The sequence below is a fragment of the Dinoponera quadriceps genome, unplaced genomic scaffold, assembly GCF_001313825.1.
Source record: "Dinoponera quadriceps isolate SergipeBrazil2010 unplaced genomic scaffold, ASM131382v1 scaffold2167, whole genome shotgun sequence".
In the NCBI taxonomy this organism is placed as follows: domain Eukaryota; kingdom Metazoa; phylum Arthropoda; class Insecta; order Hymenoptera; family Formicidae; genus Dinoponera; species Dinoponera quadriceps.
This window is the reverse complement of record NW_014556702.1, coordinates 1,792,397-1,813,823: the sequence shown is the minus strand read 5'-3', so window position 1 is coordinate 1,813,823 and position 21,427 is coordinate 1,792,397. Positions and strand designations below refer to the sequence as shown.

Genomic DNA, 21,427 nt, shown 5'->3' with positions numbered 1-21,427 from the left:
TCATCCGTATTTCTCTGGGATTTCACACTCCCGCCCGCAGCTTGCAACTCGAGCCCATACTAGATTCCTGCCAAGAGAATCGTCAGGTGGCAGTCATCGACTTCATCGTCTCCGCCGGAGGATCCGGAGGAACTTTGTCTCAGGCGTCGGCGGGGACAACGGGGGAGTAGGCGGCTGCTGGGACAGAAGCTCAGGTGTCCCGGTCGCTTGAAGGTGGGCCCGGGTTTCGCGTTCGCGAGCCGCGCGCGATCAAGGCGCGCAGGTGCGCCGTGACGCTGGCGTCGGCGTCGTCGGTGCCTCCCCGCCGCCCCCGCCGCCTTCGAGTACGCGTCGCTTCAGGTACGCGCGTTCCGCGACGTCACAGAGCGCGGCAGGAGCCCAGAGGATCGCGAGGTCCCATCGTTTGAGAAAGAGAGAGAGAGAGAGAGTCGGTTCTCCGCCGGGTCGTCCGCTGTTCGTCGCTCCGCTGACTTTGACATGAGCCTCGGTTCCCGCGCGTTCGTCAGCTAGGAAGGTGGACCCCCTGCGGAATCAGGTCAGTGAGAGAGAGAGAGAGAGAGAGAGATTCGTCACGATCACCACCGACAACGTCACACGCGGTTGCTCTTCGTCGTCGTGAGCGGCAGAAAGCTCTCTGTCTATCAGTCCGTCTGTCTGTCTCGCCCGATGTGGTAACCGATCGCACGAGTCGAATGAAGTGAGCGGACTTACGAGCGTTCCGTTGATCCGATAAGTCGAAGGACGAGTCTCGGGCGCCTCGAGGAAGTTGGAACAAAAGGCAGTAGTGGACTAGTGAGCACCTTCGTGAGGGAGAGGACGTTCCTCGGGATTGTCGCTGGAAATAGTGAAGTGAGAAACCGCGGGTGATGGATTCGGTGTTGCACCGCACGAATCCGCCGGAAGTTGGAGCGCGCGTTACTCGCGCGACGCTCGTTTGAGGGAACCCACGGCCTCCTGAGGAAGGTTCCTTCTCCTTTGCTTTTCGAAGGTGCCTGCTTGTTCACGGGCGAGACGACGCGCGGAAGTTGGACACCTGTTAAACTACCGAGCTCCGGGCGCGAGCGGGTGAGTTGTCGGTGACGACGTTGAAGTTTCCTCCTACTATCGGGAGATTGGGCTGTGATCCTGCGTAAACTCGATTAATAGGGCGCGAAGTTGGCGGCCGGGCGATAATGGTCCCTTCTTGCGGACGCGTTAATCCGAGCGCGGTCTTTTGAAATTGAAAGATCGAACGGAACTGGCGGACGAGCGCTTTCCGATCGATCGCCGAGAGATCCGCCGTCTCGCGATGTTGAGGAGGTGTTAAACATTCGTGCGACGAGTCGTCAGGCCGCGCGTAAAATCGCGCCCCGTCGGCGGGCGGCGCGCGAAGCAACTTTATTTCCCCCGCGACGCCGAAATGAGAATACTTCGTTGCGGGTAACGATGAAGTTTCGATATGTAGTTACAATTATTCAAGCGCGCGGGTCCGACGCGCAAAATGGTGCCCGGGCGTTGCAGTTTCATGGCTTTAACAACGACAATTTGAAACAACAACGACGTAGGAAGTTTGATTGCGGCTTGCAATGAGTTTTGCACGATGGTCATCAAGCGGTCGGATGGGTTTGCTGTTACTTCAAAACCTTACGCTCGAGTCGCGCGCCTATTCCCGCTTGTCGCGGAATCGATAGGTAATCTCGCAATGCGTTGCGGGTGATACATGTTCGAAGATGAAAAAAAATAATTAAAAAGAGCAGGAAAGGAGACGCGTGCCGTGGAGATTCGCGAATACTTCGTTGGGAATGGCCCGTTGACGTGACGCGGCGTATCGCGAGTTTCACAATTAACACGGACAATCATTAGATGTGAAACATTGTATCACGAGTATTACTCTCGTTTAATTGGCCTCACGTGAAAGTGGCGCGTGAGCACGTAACCGGGAGCGTTAATAAACATGCAATTCCCCCTGTATTTTCGTCACGCGGAAACAAGTCCCGTCGGATTCGAAGGATCGTTCCTTCCACGAACATTACGGAATTGTGCACAAAACACGTAACAACTGTGTCGTTTGCTGAAGAAATCTGCAGTGGCGAACGTATAATGCGAGATGCATTTTCCTCTCCGAGTTACCGTACATGCAGTTGGATAATGTTTTGTTAATACACAACGAGCAAAAGCGCTTCCTGCACGCATCAACAATTCCTCCAACAAAATTGGACGTATCTCCGTCCCCACCGGAGGAGTCTGTATTTTTGAATCAACCTCTTATAAATATTCCATTCTGAGTTTATGATATAGTAATCTTCAGGGACCCGGAGGTTTCCTTGCTCCTTTGGCTCGATGTCGTCTCCTGTGAATTTTTCAAACTACTGTTGCGCCATGTGTACATCGATCCGCGCGCCTTTTCCTTTTGCATATTTCGCGTACGCCGCTGTGGCACAAAGTACGCAATAATCACAGTAAGACACTTCCCGATACGCCGTCGCGTGCATTTCTACTTTTACAAAATCCACGTGTCTCTTCTAAGGAAAAACTAATTTTCACAAAACTAAAAAGTTTCTTTCATCTTCACAGCGGTGGCCGTTCGTTAACGCCGCGTCAACGACGAGTCGATGCCAACGATTGCAAAAACAGAAGCTAAGAAATCAAAAAAATTTCTTTGACTTCTTCCTAAAGCAGATCACATTCCGGGGGAAAAAATTCACAACGCGCTGTAAGGTATATCCAGGCTTAATGTCCAATAACCGTAGAGTGCATCTCAACGATTCGCGGGTAGTCGATATGCGACGTCGGCGGTGGAACGTTTGTCCATCAATTACCGTGACGGAAGCTTACTTTTAGGTCTTTCGACCTACCTCGGGCGATTGCACACGAGAATGAGCGCAATATCGATCGGCAGCCGCGATATTCGTGTGAACGTACGATATATGCCGGCCGCTCGAGGAAACAATTTCTATCACATTACGCGTAACAAGTGGCTCCATTCCGGTATTCCCGAGTCATGGGACTTACCTCCGGGTCGGTCCCCCATTATACCGAAATTCCCGTCGCTTCGCAACGGGCAACGGTGTGCCGATGATGACGGCATTTTACCTCGCCGTCCGTTATACAAGCCGAGTCTCATTTGGCGACAATGGAAATGGGTTTCGCCCAGGACCAGCCGTTGGCTCTTCTCACTGCACCAAATTAGATAAAGGGGCTTCATCAGACTCCGTACGAGTGACGCACGTCTGACAATGAAATTCCGGGGCTGATTTCGTATTGTGAAGTTAACTAGCGACGACGAATTTAGAGACACCCAATTTGGGGCATAAACTTGGAAAGAAGTTGACTTAGAGGCGAAGTTACCTCTTACTCGTCTTTATTTTTCTTCGGTGTAGGTGATTCAGGAAAGGAACACACAAGAAAGGAGGAAACTTTAATTCTAATTCGATCGCAGCGACGAGGCGAACGTCGTGAGTTAGATATGTGTCTCAGCGGGGGGATTTAACGGGAAAATTCCCGTTCAAAAGCGCATTCGCGGAGAATCTTAGCACGGCTCCAACATCCGGAATAGTTGGCCGTTCCCGTAATTCTGCGCGCGCGCTCTCGATGTAGCGGTCGTAGCGACTAAGCTTCTTTCCTTCCTACGTCACCCCTCGACATCCGAGTGAAACTTTGACGACACTCGTGCGTGGTCGGAGGAAGCTGGCCGTCGTCCACTCGGATGTACCTCACGAGGGAGGGAAGTAATCGCATGTTGTCGAGCGAAACAGACATAGGTGGTTACGAAGGATCACTTCGGGCAAGCGTATTGCTCGTAGCTAGCTTCTCGGGATTTGCAAACCAGGACAACGAGTACGTAAATCGGGGATTTCGCGAGGAGGGATACGGAAAGTGCCGCGAAGCAAACCGCGATTATGATATTAATCTGGCGCGAATGGCGCGAACCGATCGTATTTCTTCCTAATATCAGCGTAGCCAAGATTCCGATACATTCCGCGTGACGATGGTACACGTTCGCGATACGATACTCGAAATTACGGGGCCGTAAATTTCGGCAGTACTCCCTGCGGATACCTTATTTGCTCGCGCACATGCACTCGCTCGCACACATGCATCCACGTGATACGTGCGCGCTCGAGGTCCGAAATTTCGGGCGGCGATGCGCCGCAGAGTAAGAGCAGGGTGTGTCCAATTCGACTACGCGTGTTGGCTCAGGGTTGTTTACGTAATCCCACGGGGATGCTACAACACGGCTCCGCTCCCGAGTACCCGTCCTGCCGAGCATCTCCCTCTTTTATCAGAGTAATCTCCTTCTCGCGCGTCTTCGTGCAGGTTTCCTCGACGGTGCGCCCTTGTGCGCCTTTGCTCCCCCGCGTCGTGCGCCGGAATCCTTTCGTCAATTAATTTGAGAGGTTGTTCGGGAAACGCAGTAAAATCATATCGCACGCTGTCAGGGGAAAAGGTTGATACGCTCTCTCCAAACATGATATAATACACGGGGAAAATAGCGCAGTAAAAATTAATACGAAAATGTGTAATGCTGGGTTATACCGGAATTATTATTGAAATTATTATTACGTATGTTTTGTAATCTTTAGTAATGTGTACACATGTGTACACATGATATACATCATTAAAGTTTATAAAACATATAACTTCGGTCATAATTCCGGTATGGTACAGCATTACAAAATTATGTGGGATAGTTTTTACTGTAATATTTTCTCTGTACGCGGCAGTGCCGGCGCTACCGTTAATTCACGCGCACGGCGTTCACGGCGAGTTGATAATTTTTAATAAAAACGAGCGATCTACTGGCGAACGCGCCCGTACATCAAATAAATAATTAATTGAGCAAATCATTCCCCGATGAAAAGTAAATATTAATTCTCGTCTCGGCAGGAATTGTCTAAAACATGAAACGTTAATTTACGCGATTTACGTTCCTTCACGAGAATTTAATTTTTCGCAAATGTTGACATTTTAATGGCCGGAGTAGCCGGTGAAAAATATCTCGATCATCACATCACGAGTTCGAGGGTAAGATGCGATAGAAGTCAAGTGTGACATACGTAAACTTTTGAACATGCAAACATCTGAAGTGCCTTATTAATTAAATGGAAGAACGGCAGGTGTCGAGAGTTTTTCCTTAATTTCAGTGAATTTTGCCCGAAGAACATTCTCCTCTCTTTGAATGATAATGTCCACGGTGTGCGTGCGTGCGTGTATGAGCGTGCGTATGAACAAAGTCAAGGTGATATAAAAGAGGTGCGAATCAACACGTTAGAATATGAATTCACACCGTCCGAGTTGCTACCACCGCGGTTATACGTGGATGATAATTACGAAACGAAGCGTTAAAAGAACTCGGAAAAGCGACGCGAGTCAACACTCTCGACCACCACTCGCGGGAAAAAAAAAGATGTTGCTACCGCGGCTAATCATGATTTAACTGGAAAAGTTTCGCTGCTGTGGTTAAAAATGTGCTTGTAACTAAAACTTTAATGACTGTTGCTGGGTGTACAAGTGTCATGTTTGATGTATGTCTACTGTAATTAAATTTGTAAGTGTCCATATGTTGGGCAGACCAAAGCTGTTGACTAAAGGGATAATTGTTGGGCTAGTAAATTGGCTAATCAATTATTTCTGTTGTTTTCTTTTGTCGTTCTCTAACAGATTACAGAATCGATAAAGTAGGAATTTCATAACCATCTGTGATATGAAGTTTAAAATTTCTGCTTGTTCGATTCTACAAACTGTTAGAAAACCACAAAAATAATCAATTAGCCAATTTATCCCTTTAGCTGACTACCCCCGGTTTCTCTTACATACGACATTGTCGTATTTACGAGTTTCAACAAGGAAAAAACGCTGCTAAAACGTGCGAATCGATTTGTTTTGTTCTTGGTAAAAGATATGATCCCATAACATTTGCAAGTATTGGTTTAGACGGCGAGTTTAATGTTAATGACCGAGCTTATACTGGTGGACCGCGCAAATTGGAAACCAAATAATAACAAACATTGTTAAGTAAAAACTCGGCATAAATGCAAAAGAACTTGCAACGTAATTAGAAGTTAATCAAGCAACAATTTTCATTGCACGAGATGGGAAAGATTATGAAGTTGGAGAATTGGATACCGCACGATCTCTCCGAAAACAGCATTAATCTACAACAGCATAAGCTGAGCGCATGCGTTTCGCTGCTTGCAAAACAAAGGAAAAAGAATTTTTTTATGGATGATTGTTATTCGGCGACAAAAAGTGGATTCTGTGCGATAATCCTAAACGTCGACATTCATAGGTAAACCCCCGGAGAGTTTTCCACATCAACGGAAAAACCGAATATCCACGCCAAGAAAGTTCTTTTCTGTGTCTGGTGGGATATAAAAGGTGTGCTCTACTACAAACTGCTGGAGCCGGGTCAAACTACTAATACTACAGCGACCAATTAAAATGTTTGAGCGAAGAAATCGATGAAGAAAGGCCATTTTACGGACAAAGTGGCCATAAAGTCATACTGTTGCATGACAACGCTCGATTACACGTTGCTGTTGTGACTCAGGAGACCATTTTTAACTTGAGATGGGATGTTCTCCCTCACGCAACTTATTCACCAGACTTGGCCCCTTCCGCTTATCACCTGTTCAAGTCGATGTAATATTCATTAGCTGCACAATACTTCCGAGATGTGTCTGAAATTTCCAAATTTTTCGATGATATCAACGCCTCCAAACCGATTCTTCCACGACGGAATCTATTAACTTCCCGTAAGATGGAGGAAATTCATGGCAAACAACGGCAAATATTTCAATGGTTGGATTAAATTGTGATATTGAAAAAAATAAAGTTATTTAAAAAAAAATCTACACGCTCGAAGAAAAAGAAAGCTGTGCCAGTAAAATTACTTTATCCGTGCGTACACCTAACAACAGTGACTAAAGTGTTAATTGTACAGCAGCGAATTTTTCATTACAGCAGTAAAATATTTCCAGCTAAACCATGATCAGCTACGGCGGCAACATCTCTTTTTTTCCGCGCTACGCGCGCGCTACTTTTCCCTCAGTCATTTTTAACGTCTCACGTTACGGTCACTTTCACGGGTTCGCGTAACTCCGCATAACTTTGCGAATACATTCCCGTACGTGCAATACCGAGTCGTCGCTCGCACGTTGTCACCAAGTGTAAGTCCGATCGCCCTCCGTGGTTACCTGGCTGCGCCGCGAAATGCCAGCGGAACGGTCGGGGGTTACGACGAGCGAGCGAGTCGATTCATCCCCTCGTTACACGTCGCTGCGTGCAGTCGCGGCTATAATCGCGACCCTAGATTTCGCTCACCGTAAAGATATATCCGCCGCCCTACGTAGAGAAGGTGCCCCTTCTCCCTGCGTATACATATTGCGCAGTGCATGGCAATATCGCGTGTTATCGGCCGGCGTAATCGCCACTCGTGCCACGTCATAATGCGCGAGTCGTGCAGCCACCCCCCCTCCCCCCCGTCGTCGTCTTTCACGCGAAGATTTGCGGCGACTTGACCTGAAAATGCGCATCGTGTCTTGCCGTACATCCCGGAATTTGCGACTGAAAATTTACGATGCACGCTTGATACGCACCCCGCCCGCCGCTGTTGACCCCTGTAATTCCTGCGCCGGAAATGCGAAACGAGCCGGCGCTCGTCGAACGTAACTCACACTTTTTCGTGTTATTACTCTTTCTCTTATGTGTACCTTCCGATATGCAAATGGGCTTTATTGTGCTCGCTTTCAGCGTTATTAAGATAACGCGGGAGGTAAGCGTGCGAACGGTGTAGGAGAGCGCTCGCGGCTCCTCGAAGGAGCTCGATTATGTTGTACTTACGGGATGAGGGAAACACCACAACGACGATGCAGCGGGATCGGTTCCTTTTTAAAAGGATGCGAAAATAGTGCGCCGTATGTATACGCGCAGCTATCCTCATTTACTTTATCTCTCTATCCAGTTTCTATGATTATTTATGCAGCATTTGTTTTCATTCCTGCATTCACATGTTTTACGGTGTAATATATTTGGCCCTGTATCGCGGTGGGCTCGTTCCCGGTTCGTGCAAATTCCTCCGGCCGCATTTGCAAATTAAATTTTAGATTTAATTTCAGATTCAATGCACGAAAATCTGACGAGGAAAAATGCACCGTCGCGTCGTCGATAAGAGAAAGATCGGGCATGGACTTTCGCGTAGCGTTGTCACGTTGCGACGTAGGCACGGCAGGAGAAGGACGCGCGTGATGCATCCAGCCGAGTGGATAATTTTTTTACTGGAAAATCCAAGACTTATCGCGTTTGTATTTATTACACTTTACGATACGCGCCGCCCGGACTCGCATCTCGTTCAATTCAAACATAGAATCCCGTTGCACACGCGTATGTGTGTGTATGTAACTCGTATCATCCCCTATTGGGAGTCACGTCACGCCGTAATGTACCCACTGCACGCGTGCACTTTCATTTTTTTTCCTCTCACATAGAAACTCGCAAAGGATGCAAACCAAGACTGCCACGATGCCAAGTTCCGTGGGTTTACGCTGCGGTGAAAACGTATTGCACGCCACTTCTCCACCTTCGCGGCCGCGGCACAAAGGAGAAGGCTCGCGTTGTTTGCGAATATACTACTCGCGCGCTGTTTTACCCGTTCGCGGTTCTTGGCGTATTTCCTCCAGTTTACGCTTCAAAACGGCATGGCGTTTTCTTAACGCTCGCTTCAAAAAGCGTTTCATGGCAAAGTCGGCTGTCGTGCGGCTTGCTTTAGAATCTCGGGGAAACGTTGTTTCTCGGCGCAGGAAGAAGCCGCGAGGGCGAAAATTATTTACATGCGACATTCTCAGCCCGATGGAGCCGCGAGTCGAGAGAGGAATTATGGATTTTATCGGGTGATAAAAATGGCAGGAAACCTACGAGCTCGATTTTTCCGGGGGAATTTTCGACAGGATCCGAAGAACGCATCTCTCTCCTGTAAATATGCTCGCTCCATATATTCCGACGTATTTTCGAAGCGCTTTCACAGAAGTTGGAATATATGGAAGTCGAATTGCAGTTGCGACGTACTTGAGGCGTTTCCGTTTCGTTCCACGCCGCTGACGTAAAGATCCGGGAAAAAGAATTGATTAAGATTTCCAAGTGACCGACTCTCAGCCGGAAAATTACAAAAAGCTCGTTAATTTAGAAGCAGCAGGATTATTAGTTATAAAGTTCGTAGAACCTCCCCGGTCCAATTAGGATTTACTCTATTAGTTTCACCATTATGTCATCGGAAGCGGAAGAATTAACTCTTTAAATGCCGAAAATTCTCGCCATTTTGGACTTTGCGTTCACACCCGTGAAAATGTATTTTCTTATCACGAAATATTTTGTTATATTAGAATCCTTCACTGATTTTGTTATTGAAGCAAATTGTAACTAGGATGTATGGTGGACATGATTTTACTGATTTTCAGTCTGATTTGCAAAATGGTCTCAGAAAAAATGTGACTGTCAGAAAAATGAAAATTTTTCGAATTTTCGTATTTTCTCGTTATATTATGAGATCTCGTGATGTTATATTAAAATTTCACAATTAATTGACGACGAGATATATTTAAAAATTTTTGGATGTGCCGAATACAATGTTTATATATTTTCTAGAAACTGCACATACACACATATTCTTGCACCTTTACATACACATTTATACTACCTAAATATATGATATTTAGACAGTTTAAAAAACTTCTACATTTATTACAAAGTAACATCAAATTTCAATTAAAATTTGCTATATTAGCCGTCATTTTGAATTTATGACAAATATGTTTTGAATGGCACAACCATTTTTACTTGCCGTTTCAGAAGCCAAAATTGGCCTATTTTACCCATCGTCATTTCGTTAATTTTCAAGAACTTTTTGTTTTTCATATTTTTGGACCAGTTAAAGAAAACGTTGTAACAGTAAAGGGGTTAAAGTACGCGAACAAGACTCATTGGGAAAATGACGGGCATAGCGTTACGGGGAGAGGGGACTTCTACAATACCGCGAGTTTTTCCGCCATATGCGCTCGTGGATTTCCCTTACGTGTGGCCAGGATTACCCTCCCGAGATGCTTAACTAACTTTCAGTCGCGCCATGCAGAGCGGCGCGACGTCTGCAGGGCCAGGGAAAATGCGAAGCCTAACTTCAGCGTCGTTTCGCATAACGCCACCCGCGAGGATCGCGCGAACGATAAGCGACGATTCGCGGCGGCGACGCGGCAATATTTTTTTCCGCGCGCGCGTGTCGCCTGACACTCCTGATTAAAGCGCGTCCCCCGATCGATTGTGCGCCGTCGCTGGGAAATTTTTGAGCGCTATTATCTTTGCATCCGTAAAGCCAACGAGACGACGTCGCTCGTTAATCCGGCCGCTCGTTTTAAGGCAAACTCCACTGTCGATACGCCGATCTCCCGTCTTTTATTCTCATTTTCCGCTACACCGACCGCCATTGCCGGTGTCCGCGCCTACTGCGGTTATTTCATTACAATATGTCGCCGGTAGTGAGATTATTCCCGGCTTCCGGAGATACATAGCGCGCGACGTTGTTCTTCGCAGGAATAACAATCGCCGTTTTCTTTCGCTCGATTAGCGCCCCGCCGCATCGCCGTACGTATGAATAATAATGTCGTGTTCGATGCGCGTTATTTTCATGCGTCTGTCTTTTATATTTTTAAGAGAAATCTTCTCCGGGGCGGTAAGTGGGGCGAAAAAGATGTTCGAAAGGAGGAGGAAGAAGAGAGAATATTCCTACGTTTCACATCGTTCGCGAGCAACGGTGCCGGATGCATCACTGCCCGGCTAGAAGTTTATCCCATGGTCCAGATTAGGTTAGCCTTAATTGCTTGTCGAATCCATGTAAGGTTATACTGTCCTAAGAAGCCATATAACGCTGCGTGGTAAACAAGACCTTAATCACGTTTTACCTCAGATAACGGAGAAGATTATAATTAAATTAGAATTTATAAAGAGCAAGGAGTGTTAAACTAATGAAAACACCTACAAAATATAAATCGAAGAACAAATGTTATTAGAATTGGACGATTTTTTACTTTAATAATGCAAGTGATATATATAGAAGCAAACAAGTCATTTGCATTATTAAAATTGAAAATCGTTCAATTCTAACCATGTCTTCGATTATATACATACAGAATGTTTGGAACTTTTTTGCCAAGCCGAAGGTCAATCGGATCGAAATGAACGATAAAACGTATATACCATTTTGCAAAATTTGCAATAATTACTTAATAATTGCAAAATAGTACATGACTTTTATATTCAGTTTAATCCGTTCTACCTACGCGCCATGGATATACCGAAAATTTTCAGACATCCTACATATAATGAGTTTTGAAAAAATGTACAGTCGATGTGAATGACAGTTTATTTAAATTTTATATAAAATATATGTAAATTCATTATAAAATTCTTTTTTAATTTTAAATTAGAAAAATAGCAAATATTTTCATAATAAAATTATAAAAACAAAGTTTTTATTAATCAAACCTACTCTGTAGTAAGTTTGCTATAAAAAACCTGTATTAGAAGAAACTGATAATGCAAGTCATAATAGATAAAATGAGTAAGATCCCGAAAAGCATCTGTAAGGGACCGAAAAGGATCAGTATAACTTTATAAAATACATCAGGATAATACTAAGGTTATAATATGCACCTAATCATTATAACCTCACAAAGGTCTTCCTTATTCAATTTTTATCAATACATAATTAGATTTACCATAGTAAGAATTATTTTGCGCTCACCTAGTAAGGATCTTGTGAAATATCATGTATATCTAATCATAATTTCTATCTAGTCGGGTGTTCAAATACTGACGCTAAATAATTCCAGTGAATTTTCATTCTCGTCGTTCAAATAACGCGCGTGGAAATGCACGCGTGTTTCTCCCCGCAAAAGTTCCCTCTTCGCGCTGCAAACCTCGTTATACTCTGCGTTCTATGTGAAAAAAGAGGCTTTCAATAAAAAGCGGATAACGCGCAGCTCACATTGCGTAGAATATATCGTGCGGGATGTGCATTTTCAAAGAATATTTTTCTGTTATGTCAAATCTCTAAGCAAAAAGCTCGAAATTATCGGCAAAGAAGAAATGAACTCGGGCCATTATTTTTGCCGGTGAAAATATCCTGTTTTCCGGCTACACCCTCGCGCTCGCCATTTACAACCTGACCGCGTTTCGCGCGGAGTTTATCGCGCTCGCCGAAAAGTTGCGGTAATCGTGCGTTCGGCGAGTATCCGCGTTCATTTTTAATGCGTCCCGCGAAGGATATCAGCGAATGCACGAGAATAAACAACCGGGTCTCTAAGTGGCTACAAAGATAAAAGTCTAACGGGGTCAATGGCTAATATGTGCTGCGGAAGTTCCTTCCGTGTTCTTTTCCGTGCGCTGCTGAAAATTTCAACAGGGTGAGACCGGCGCACGACCGCTCGCACGCAATTTTAGCCGGCCTCGGTTGGCTTCGCCTCGTTAAAAGTTTCAGGAGCGCGACAAGCGGTCGGAAAAAAGGGACGTCTCTGTCGGGACACACATTTCCATAACTCCGAATACCCCGGGTAGACACAGCCACCGATCGTACTCCTTCGACGCGCGACCGTCGATGCGCACACAATATAACTTTAGCCCGTCGTTCGTTTACGTACTTTACCGCCGCGCCGATGAATAAATCGTGGTCCTGATATTTTAGTGCGCCTTCGAAGTAGCGACGGCGCGAAATGTCGGAGTTTACCATCGCGTCGGCCGGCCGTTTCTTATCGCGGTCTGAAAATTCGAGTTTTATAGAGCCATTAAGCGGAAGGCATCCGAAAACTTGCACCGCCAGCATGACATCCCCGTGTGCGTGACTCTACATAATACTGACGAGGAAGAGGGAGATGTGGAAAAGAAAGGGATGGAAGGGAGAAGGAGAAAGATTTTATTATACCTGGGGGGCAATGTCCGTCGAGGCATGCGGCAAGATAATATACGTATACGTAAGTACAAACTATACTGCCGGAGAATTTACATGAGCCCGTGCGAAAGTGTCAAAGCTTGATTAATGCGGTCGGTTAGCCGTGCCCGTAGATCGAGAGATCAGATTAATCGCACGAGTCAGATAAATAATTTATAAGTAGACACGGAGGATGAATAAATACGTGATTTACGCTGTATTATTCGAGGTTTAGAAAAAGAAACGGAAGGACAACGGAAAGAACAGTATCCGATAATGTGCGAATAGCACACGGAGAAGATATTGCGGTGAAAATTACTACAAAAGGTCGCAATGCTCGATTATACCGGAATTATTATGTGTGTTGTAATCTTTAGTGATCTGTACATATGATGTACATCACTAAAGATTACAATTCACATTATAATTTCAATTATAATTCCGGTGTAATTCAGCATTATAAAGTTTTGGAATAGTTTTTACTCCAATATTTTCTCCGTGTACATGATACAGTTGTTCGGCCGCGGCCAATCGATGAAACATCGTTGAGTGTTGAGCAAATAGCGGTAATTATTTATTTATTTATAATAATATTGTTAATTTCATCGCAGAACTTGATTAACCTTTCGATCGTACACTTCTGCGAAGTCGTTCGCACCGCAAACAAGGTCATATTAACTCTAAGCGATTTTTTAAATTCTATATCTGAAAAATTGTGAAAAAAGAGAGGTGAATAAAATTCTAAAATAAATTTCTAAAATAACATGTAGCTTTTCTACTTCAATATTCGATCATGCATTCATAGAAAATCAAGTTTTAAGTAAGTAAAAAATATTTGAATTTAGATAATGGTCTCGTAAATGGTAGTATTTTAGATAAAAAATCGTTATTTCATGTTTTACTTAAAAAATCATTATTTCATTACCTTTTATTATTTTGATCTACAAATGTAAGACGATGAAGTTAAAAGATAACTCTAACAGGCAAAAATATGACTCTAGTATAAGTCCAAAAAACATATTTTTTGGAAACAAGATATTTTGAAGTGCTGAAAATAGGTGTTTTTTACGGGAAAAAGTATGTTTTAAAAATATCAGAAATAGTTTTTTACTTGCAAAATGACAAACGGCATTGTAAAAAAAAAAATTAATTATTTAGAATCACATTTTTTGCAGAACGCGCTCGCGTAGTTTACATACCATTTGACTCTAATTAGAGCTTCCAAATTTTCGTATAAATGACTACCCAGGTATCCGAGATCGAATCCACATCAAAACTGTATTATTCGAGTTATCCGCGGATAATCCGAATTTGAAGCGTCACATTTGTCCACTATCCAAATAATCGGGTATCCGGATAATGTCAGATCTGAACAAATATTAAAGCCCTAATCCTAATATAACACTATTATTTATTATTTAAAAGAAAAATATACATAATCACTGTGTTTACTTACGTTCACACAAATTTTCAAAAAAAGAAACACTTCACTGTGGCGTCAAATTATACACCGAACGATTATGGGTCTAATTCGGACTTGCGTCAAATTCGGATGGCTCTCCAAAACATATTAATCGGCTTATAAGATCTGCACCGCGTCTAACGGACGGAGCGACTGTCCGAGACAAAATTTTGATTCTACATTAAGTCTTCAAATAGAAAAAGCAGAAATAACTTCTCATTTGTAGCATCAATGGATCATTAATAGCGCTCCTTTGATGTTATAGAAGGAATTTAGACCTCCCAGGGGAAATTTTAAATTCTATATTAAGTGAAGAATACGGAAATAACTTTCCATATGTAGCATCAAAGAAGCACAATAGATGGCATTTGAAGTATGTGCTTAACGTAGAACTAAATAAATTTACAACAAAAATTTCGACTGGGGTCTTTAAATTTCGGGAGTGTGGAGGACTCATAGATCACTCACTTCTCTTCGCTGTGGCTGTTCAAACACAACTCATGTGTCTATCTGGGCCGTAAAACAATCGAAAGTTTTCATCGCGGAACTTGATGGATCAACGGCGCGTGTGTCTACGTTTTCCGAACTGGGACACATCGCAACGTTGCTCACTTTGCGCGCTTGCACACGCTCGTACGCGTACACGTACGCACGTGGCACGTGCATTGTGGCATCATCCGGCATGGAAAATTACGTTTGTCAGGAGGAATTTCCGCGGACGTAATGCGTGCTAATTCCGCGAGACGAGTCCGTATAATTAAACGTGAAGGATGAAGGGCGATATTGCTTTCCCTTTGTGGGACGCGCTCCCTCCTCCATCTTCGCGATACATTGACAGACAGAATGATGATCATAAAGTCCCGCTTTGCCGCGGTACCTTCGCTTATAAATTATTTGTCGGTAGCGGAGAGAAGATTATTTCGCTAAACGGTCGCTGAACGCTCGCGAGCTGAATCTCAGTGGGGGGAAAGACAGTTTAACAACTAGTTAACAGCACCGTGTTAAGCGTCAACGCGGCGACGCGGTCTGTTACGAATAGATGACATTCATTAATGCGGAACACGTCACGCTGACGGAAGAAATAAATTGGGAGGTTTTGTTTAGCGGAGCGAAAGACGAATGCCGTGTAGATATCGTGCGGTGATTACAGATTTAATTAATCCGAAGTAGTCTCCATGTTCGGCCCAAACGTATCTATTCGACTTGGCGTCACGCAGGGTCCTCTATCTCCTTTATATACGACCACTTATGTAAAGTTATTCTGGCGATTTGTAGGGAAAATCATGTATTCAGCTGTACATTCGTGAACCAGTGAAACAACCACGTCACGGTTTTACACGCACGAAATCGCAGTCACGCACGGAAGGCAACGCGGAAAACTCTGTTATATTCGATCCGATTTGAAGATCTAAAGCTCGACGGTGAGAAAATAAGTTCAATTTTCAGTGTCAGTGGAATTTCAACTGATGTTTAAAAATGAAAAGATTAAAGTAACGTGCTCCCCTGGGAGACATATATTATGGATGTCCTATCGGCAAACAGCTGACGTCGCGACGATATATAAAATGCATATTTGTGAATGTCGTGTCTGTTGAAAAAACAAGCGGATTGAACCGTTCTACATTCTACGTCCGTACGAGAAAAACTTGTCACACAAAGAGCGCAACATGCGTGCTCCTTTAACCTTTTCACACTTGACAATGATCGCGATGCAACCTTTGCTGCAGTAATATCGGATATTGATTGCTGACGGGCTTTTTTATAACTTTCAGAAAACCTCGTCGCGCGTCTTCTAAGACGACGGATCCTTGAACGGTCTTAAAATACGACGGTGGGTTATATAAATATACGGAAAAATTGCATCTTTCTCTCTCACTCTTTCGTTGTAAGTATGTCTTTGACGTGGCCAAAGTGTCATTACGCACACATGCCAATTTGCTAATTCAATCGGATCTTTTACGCCAAAAGCAATTTGATATCGTTAAGCCGCGGTTAACGCGATGCGTACGATATTATAGTTTCTTTAACCCCACCGTAACTTCGTCTACGCATCGACTCCCGAACTTATTTAAACTTGCCCCGCTTGCCCCGCCCGTTTTTCGTTAAAAACACATCAATCGCGGCCGTTAACAACGCAGCATCTTAATAAGACGCCAACTCCCCATCGCGTTATACACGTAACTTTCCGCGGTTCTCCCCGGGATATTAGTATTTTGCATTTGCCGCGCGAGAATCTCGCTCGCTTTGGCATAATTTATCCGGGCGCCGGAACTGCCCGAATCGGGGATTTCTTTTTTCGGAATAATGTATTCGCGTAATGTAATCGCTGAATTGGCTCAATGCAGTTTTACAAACGAGACCGTCGATCCGAATGGAGCGTCGAAAGTTTTATCGCATTAATCAACGTCGAGCGCGGCACTCAGCCGCAATTTAATTCCAAAAATTTGCAAAGTGATATGTGGTATATGAAGCAATTTTTAAACGCACAAATTATCAATGTAATCCGCAATTTTTTGAAATATTGGATCAAAAAATGTATAAAGTCGCGTAACGAAGATAAAAAATGCTCTAAGGGGCCATTCAACAATTACGTCATATCATGAGGAGGATCTATTAGCTTGCTTGACGGTTTGTGATAGCAGAGAGGGGAGAGGTAATAAAGGCCATGAAACGTCACATTAAATGGCATAATTTATAAATATGGATGTGATGGTGAAAATTTTGGTTTTAATAGTGTGTTAATAGTCAAAATGTTAATTTTTAAGTATTTCTTCTTTTAAAAACGCAGTTTTTACTAATTAAAATTATAAAATAAATAAATTAATTTGATATTGTATACCTAATAATAATTTGTATTTTAGAAATAGATATCATGCAGTTTAGTAATTATTATCCACATTATGGTTATAAGCAATATTTTCATTTTTTGTTGGTGAGGGAGAGGAGAATAATAGTATAGTAATATTGGAAAAGAGCAAATACTTTGTGACGAAATAATTACAAAATGGAGGGGTAAAAAATACCCAAATTTAGTGACTTATTTATTGAATGGCCCCTAACATTTAAACATCTTCATACATTCTTATAGTATAATTGTTGCTTAAAATAATTGGATTCGCCTAGATATTTGAGAGGGAGAGAGAGAGAGAGGAAAAGAGAGACTGTTAAATATTTTTAAAAATTTTTCATTGGCAAATTTATCTACACAATTGCAATGTTTCAGGTGCTTATTTTTTATATTTGTTTCAAGCTGCACAACTAATCAACAAAATGATGCAAATAACAAAGCGAGTTCACAATTCTTTTCGATTCACGCGCGTATATAATATTATTTCTTTACGTGTGTCAGTATATAACATTGTTATTTCTTTGAAGAAACGCACAATGGAGCCCTTTTCAATCTGCACACGCGCGTTCATCATTTCCATTTTCTCTCACGAACATGCAGAAATCTCAGGATATTGCGGTGCATAGCCTGGCAGCGGTGAGGCAATATAATCCGGTATATCCTGGAAATATCTACGTATAGACGGGTTTCCACATATTTCGATACTTCGACGATATCCCGCAGGCATTCACGGAGTATCCGCGGCAACACCCTCGCGTATGATAATATTACACGTCGCCTCGGTTACAACAAACTGCATAATAATTGCCGTCGACGCAAATTCGCCGTTATTTCCTGATTAATTCATTTCCCTTCGCCGCCGCTAGTTTCCATGTGTGCGAGACATGCGATGTACTTTCAATAAATAATGCGGAAAGCAAGGCTTGCCGAACGCGGTTTGCAATGCGCAGACTTAATCGTAAAATAATAACGAACATGTCGCGAATGAGAATAATGATGAGTATAATCGATTGATTTATTTACAAAACGCCGATACTCGCTAGAAAAAAAGAGTATTTCCTAAATCCGTTCCGATACATCGTCTGAGAAAGAAAAAAATACTCGCGGATGATTCTAAGCTCTATCCTGCTAAATTGTCCGATTCCGAGTATTCGTCTTCAATTTTGTGTCATACTCGTCTGGTAAACATTTATATTCGTCGATAGACGAGCTTTCCAATTCCAAAGAAACAAAATAAATAAAATAAAACCTGATATATAAGCGATTAAGAGAGAAAAGAACCAATGCACTTCGTTATAAACAAATAAAAGACTCTTTTTACGTTCTCAAAGGAAAGTTGTGCGCTTGCCATAACGTAAAGTAGTCACTTTGGTAAAGTAGTCACATAGCTCCACACATAGAGATTCGTACGTGTGCACGCGCGCGATTGCATAAGCGTGTCGCGATACATGTAAGAAACTCGTTGAGGCTGAGTCGACTGTGAAAACAGAAATATAGTCCGATTACAAATTAACAGCGGGTCTGAACAATTTACCGCGTTACGGAAGGAGCGTAGTTGCGCGTGAAACTTGAAAATTATAACAGGCGACATCTCGCACGGATTTATGCTAAAGAGACACGCGTTGCCGTGTTTTTCGCGTACTGCGTTCTCCTAATCACGCCACGTGACGAAGTGTATATATTCTCGATAATTAAAGTTTCGAGCGAGTTAATTAAGGTGGCACCAAAGGGGCGAGTAATTGAGAATATTATTTTGAAGAAGAAGCATTATCTCAGAACTTCCTATTTTTCATTTTATACAAAAACTTCGCGTAAGTAGTATTATGTAACTTTCGCTGACTGTTAATGGAGTTGTAGATACAACGTAAAAGTACGCACGAAAAATATACACAATTTACAATTCTGTTTGTTTTCTGACAGCATTCGACTTTATCCTCATAAATTCATTCTCTCAGATTATAGTTTTTTGCGTGTCATATAGTGTACTTTTCGAAAACTGCAAATGTTCAAATTCCTGAATATGTATTCCTAATAAATATCGCTGATATTCGTACGTCTATTTTAAGACGAGTTCCCCGATCAATCTGTCTGAAAGCAAATTATTAATATTCAACGTCCCAGAATCGTTAGCGTCGCGCATTAGATACACGGAGTTTCCGCGCCGATAAGCACCCAAAAAAGAGAAAAATAAAGAAGCACATTGAGACTATAATCGTTATATATACATAACGTGCGCAAGTTTATGAGAAGGATCCACTTGGCTTAGTAGCAAAAGGCTAACTCGGCTTTTGTAAGAAAATGGAGGGCGAAACGATGATGGCGAAACGTGACAAAAAATTCTATTTCTACCCTTGCGAGGGATTCTGCTTCGCTCCACAATGTTTGATAGAGCAGTTTTGGTTTGCTCCAATTTTCGTATACACACCTGTCCCTTGTCGACAATAAGCGCGTCGGCTTATCAAGGGTCAGGTCGATACTGTCTGCCTCTAGACTTTGACGACTATAGAAATGAAAGTGAAGGTGTGACTTGCCTTATTGAAAAATTACAGTTAACAAGATATTGAAATCTGGTAAACTTGAAAAAAGAACGCGAATGAAGTTCTCTGAATCCACATGTTGAGATAATACGAACTTATCTTCCGATGAAATACAATATTGATACAAGAATTGTAATTTTTTTCAGTTTGCGAACCTGGGATACTGAAATGAGATTTGCGGCATGACAAGTTGAAATGGTTAAAATACGTGAGAATAGAAGCGGATTTTTTCTCGCAACACGGCGTGTAAGGCCGTCGAGGGGCCAATAATGATAAATAATACGACGTCGGGTACACGTTCGTCGATGTTAGCAATCGATAGAACCGTTCACGTGGGAACATTGCGTTTGCAGCTTCAGACAGAACACACATCGATATACGCGCGTACGTTAATGATAACTAATGTGTGCAAGCTCGGAGTAAATGTTGCTACTTCAACGGTGTAATACCGTCCCAGATAGTCGGCCTGTTGTTGTCACAATAATAATCGCGTGTACTCTGCACGCTTCATGATCGAGACAATGCAATATGTAAATTAATGAATTCCAATTTATGATATCGTTTTAACGTTTCGCGTCGTAATACGCGGTATAACGATCGCGAAAATGTTCGTTCGGCGCACATAATTATAACACGGCGACGGGTGAATACTTCTTTGTGAGTATAATTGCGTCGCAGACGCGCGACATCGTTAGCCGAAGTTACTACATGCGTATAATACGCGCGCAAGTTCATGCGGGGCAAGTTTAGCGTGAAAGCTGGAATTCGAAATTACTTTCGCCCGAGGGACGTTGTCAGCTTTCGATAAATCCGCCGACAAAGTCAGCCTCCCGAATTTCCGCGTCAAAAGTAATTCGACGTGTGTGTGCGTGCGCTAATATCGCTGCATATTCTTACACAGTTCGCCGGCGCTCGTCGATTGAAAGACTAATGAGTATGTTGCCTTCTCGTTAATAGATCCGCTCCTCGTTACATTCGCCGCCGATTGTCACGTTCGATAGTTCTTTGAAACTCGCCTCAACGATCGTCGGGAACAGATACGACGGGATGAATAAGCCGCACGCAAACGAGCTATTTTCATGACGGATCATTAGAGTATCGATCACCCAGAGTATTGATTACCTGGCCGCAAATGCCTCCTTCCTTTTAATCACCTCCTGTCGTTTTCGAACAGTAAATAAAAGTGTCGATCTTCATGGCAGTTTTACTCGCGATCGTGAAATATATGTTAGGTCAATCAAAAAGTTTTGTTCAATTTCCTATCCTCTCTGACATTTAAACCGATTATCTTTTATGACGGAGGTGTACGAATGTAGTTAAGAGAATGTTGTTCGAAAGGTTATAGACAACGTTGGTAATTATTCAATCGACGATTAATTCCTTTTCATCGCATACAATAAAGTCAAATTAGTTGAAAGAATCGAAACGAACTTTTTGATTAACCTTATATTAAAGGATATTATGACGCGTTCGCTCCCACGCGCATTTCTACGCAGAAATACTAAAAAATGTTGTATTAAATTTAACATATTTCACATGTTCTAAACGGTCCATCCAAATTTTTGTGTTAATTTTCGACAGAAACTAAATATGTTAGAAAATAACACAGATATTACGTATATCAAAAGTTA

At 42.9% G+C, this 21,427-nt stretch overlaps 1 protein-coding gene across 2 annotated transcripts in view; it reads left to right on the top strand.

The window, feature by feature from the left end:
* The first annotated feature begins 374 nt into the window (after positions 1–374).
* LOC106747970 (leucine-rich repeat-containing protein 15) overlaps positions 375–21,427 on the top strand; it is a 109,792-nt gene continuing 88,739 nt past the window's right edge. For both annotated transcript variants that reach the window (XM_014626054.1, XM_014626056.1), the window contains exon 1: positions 375–535. The gene's annotated coding sequence lies outside the window, so the exon portion shown is untranslated. The remainder of the gene's footprint in view (positions 536–21,427) is intronic.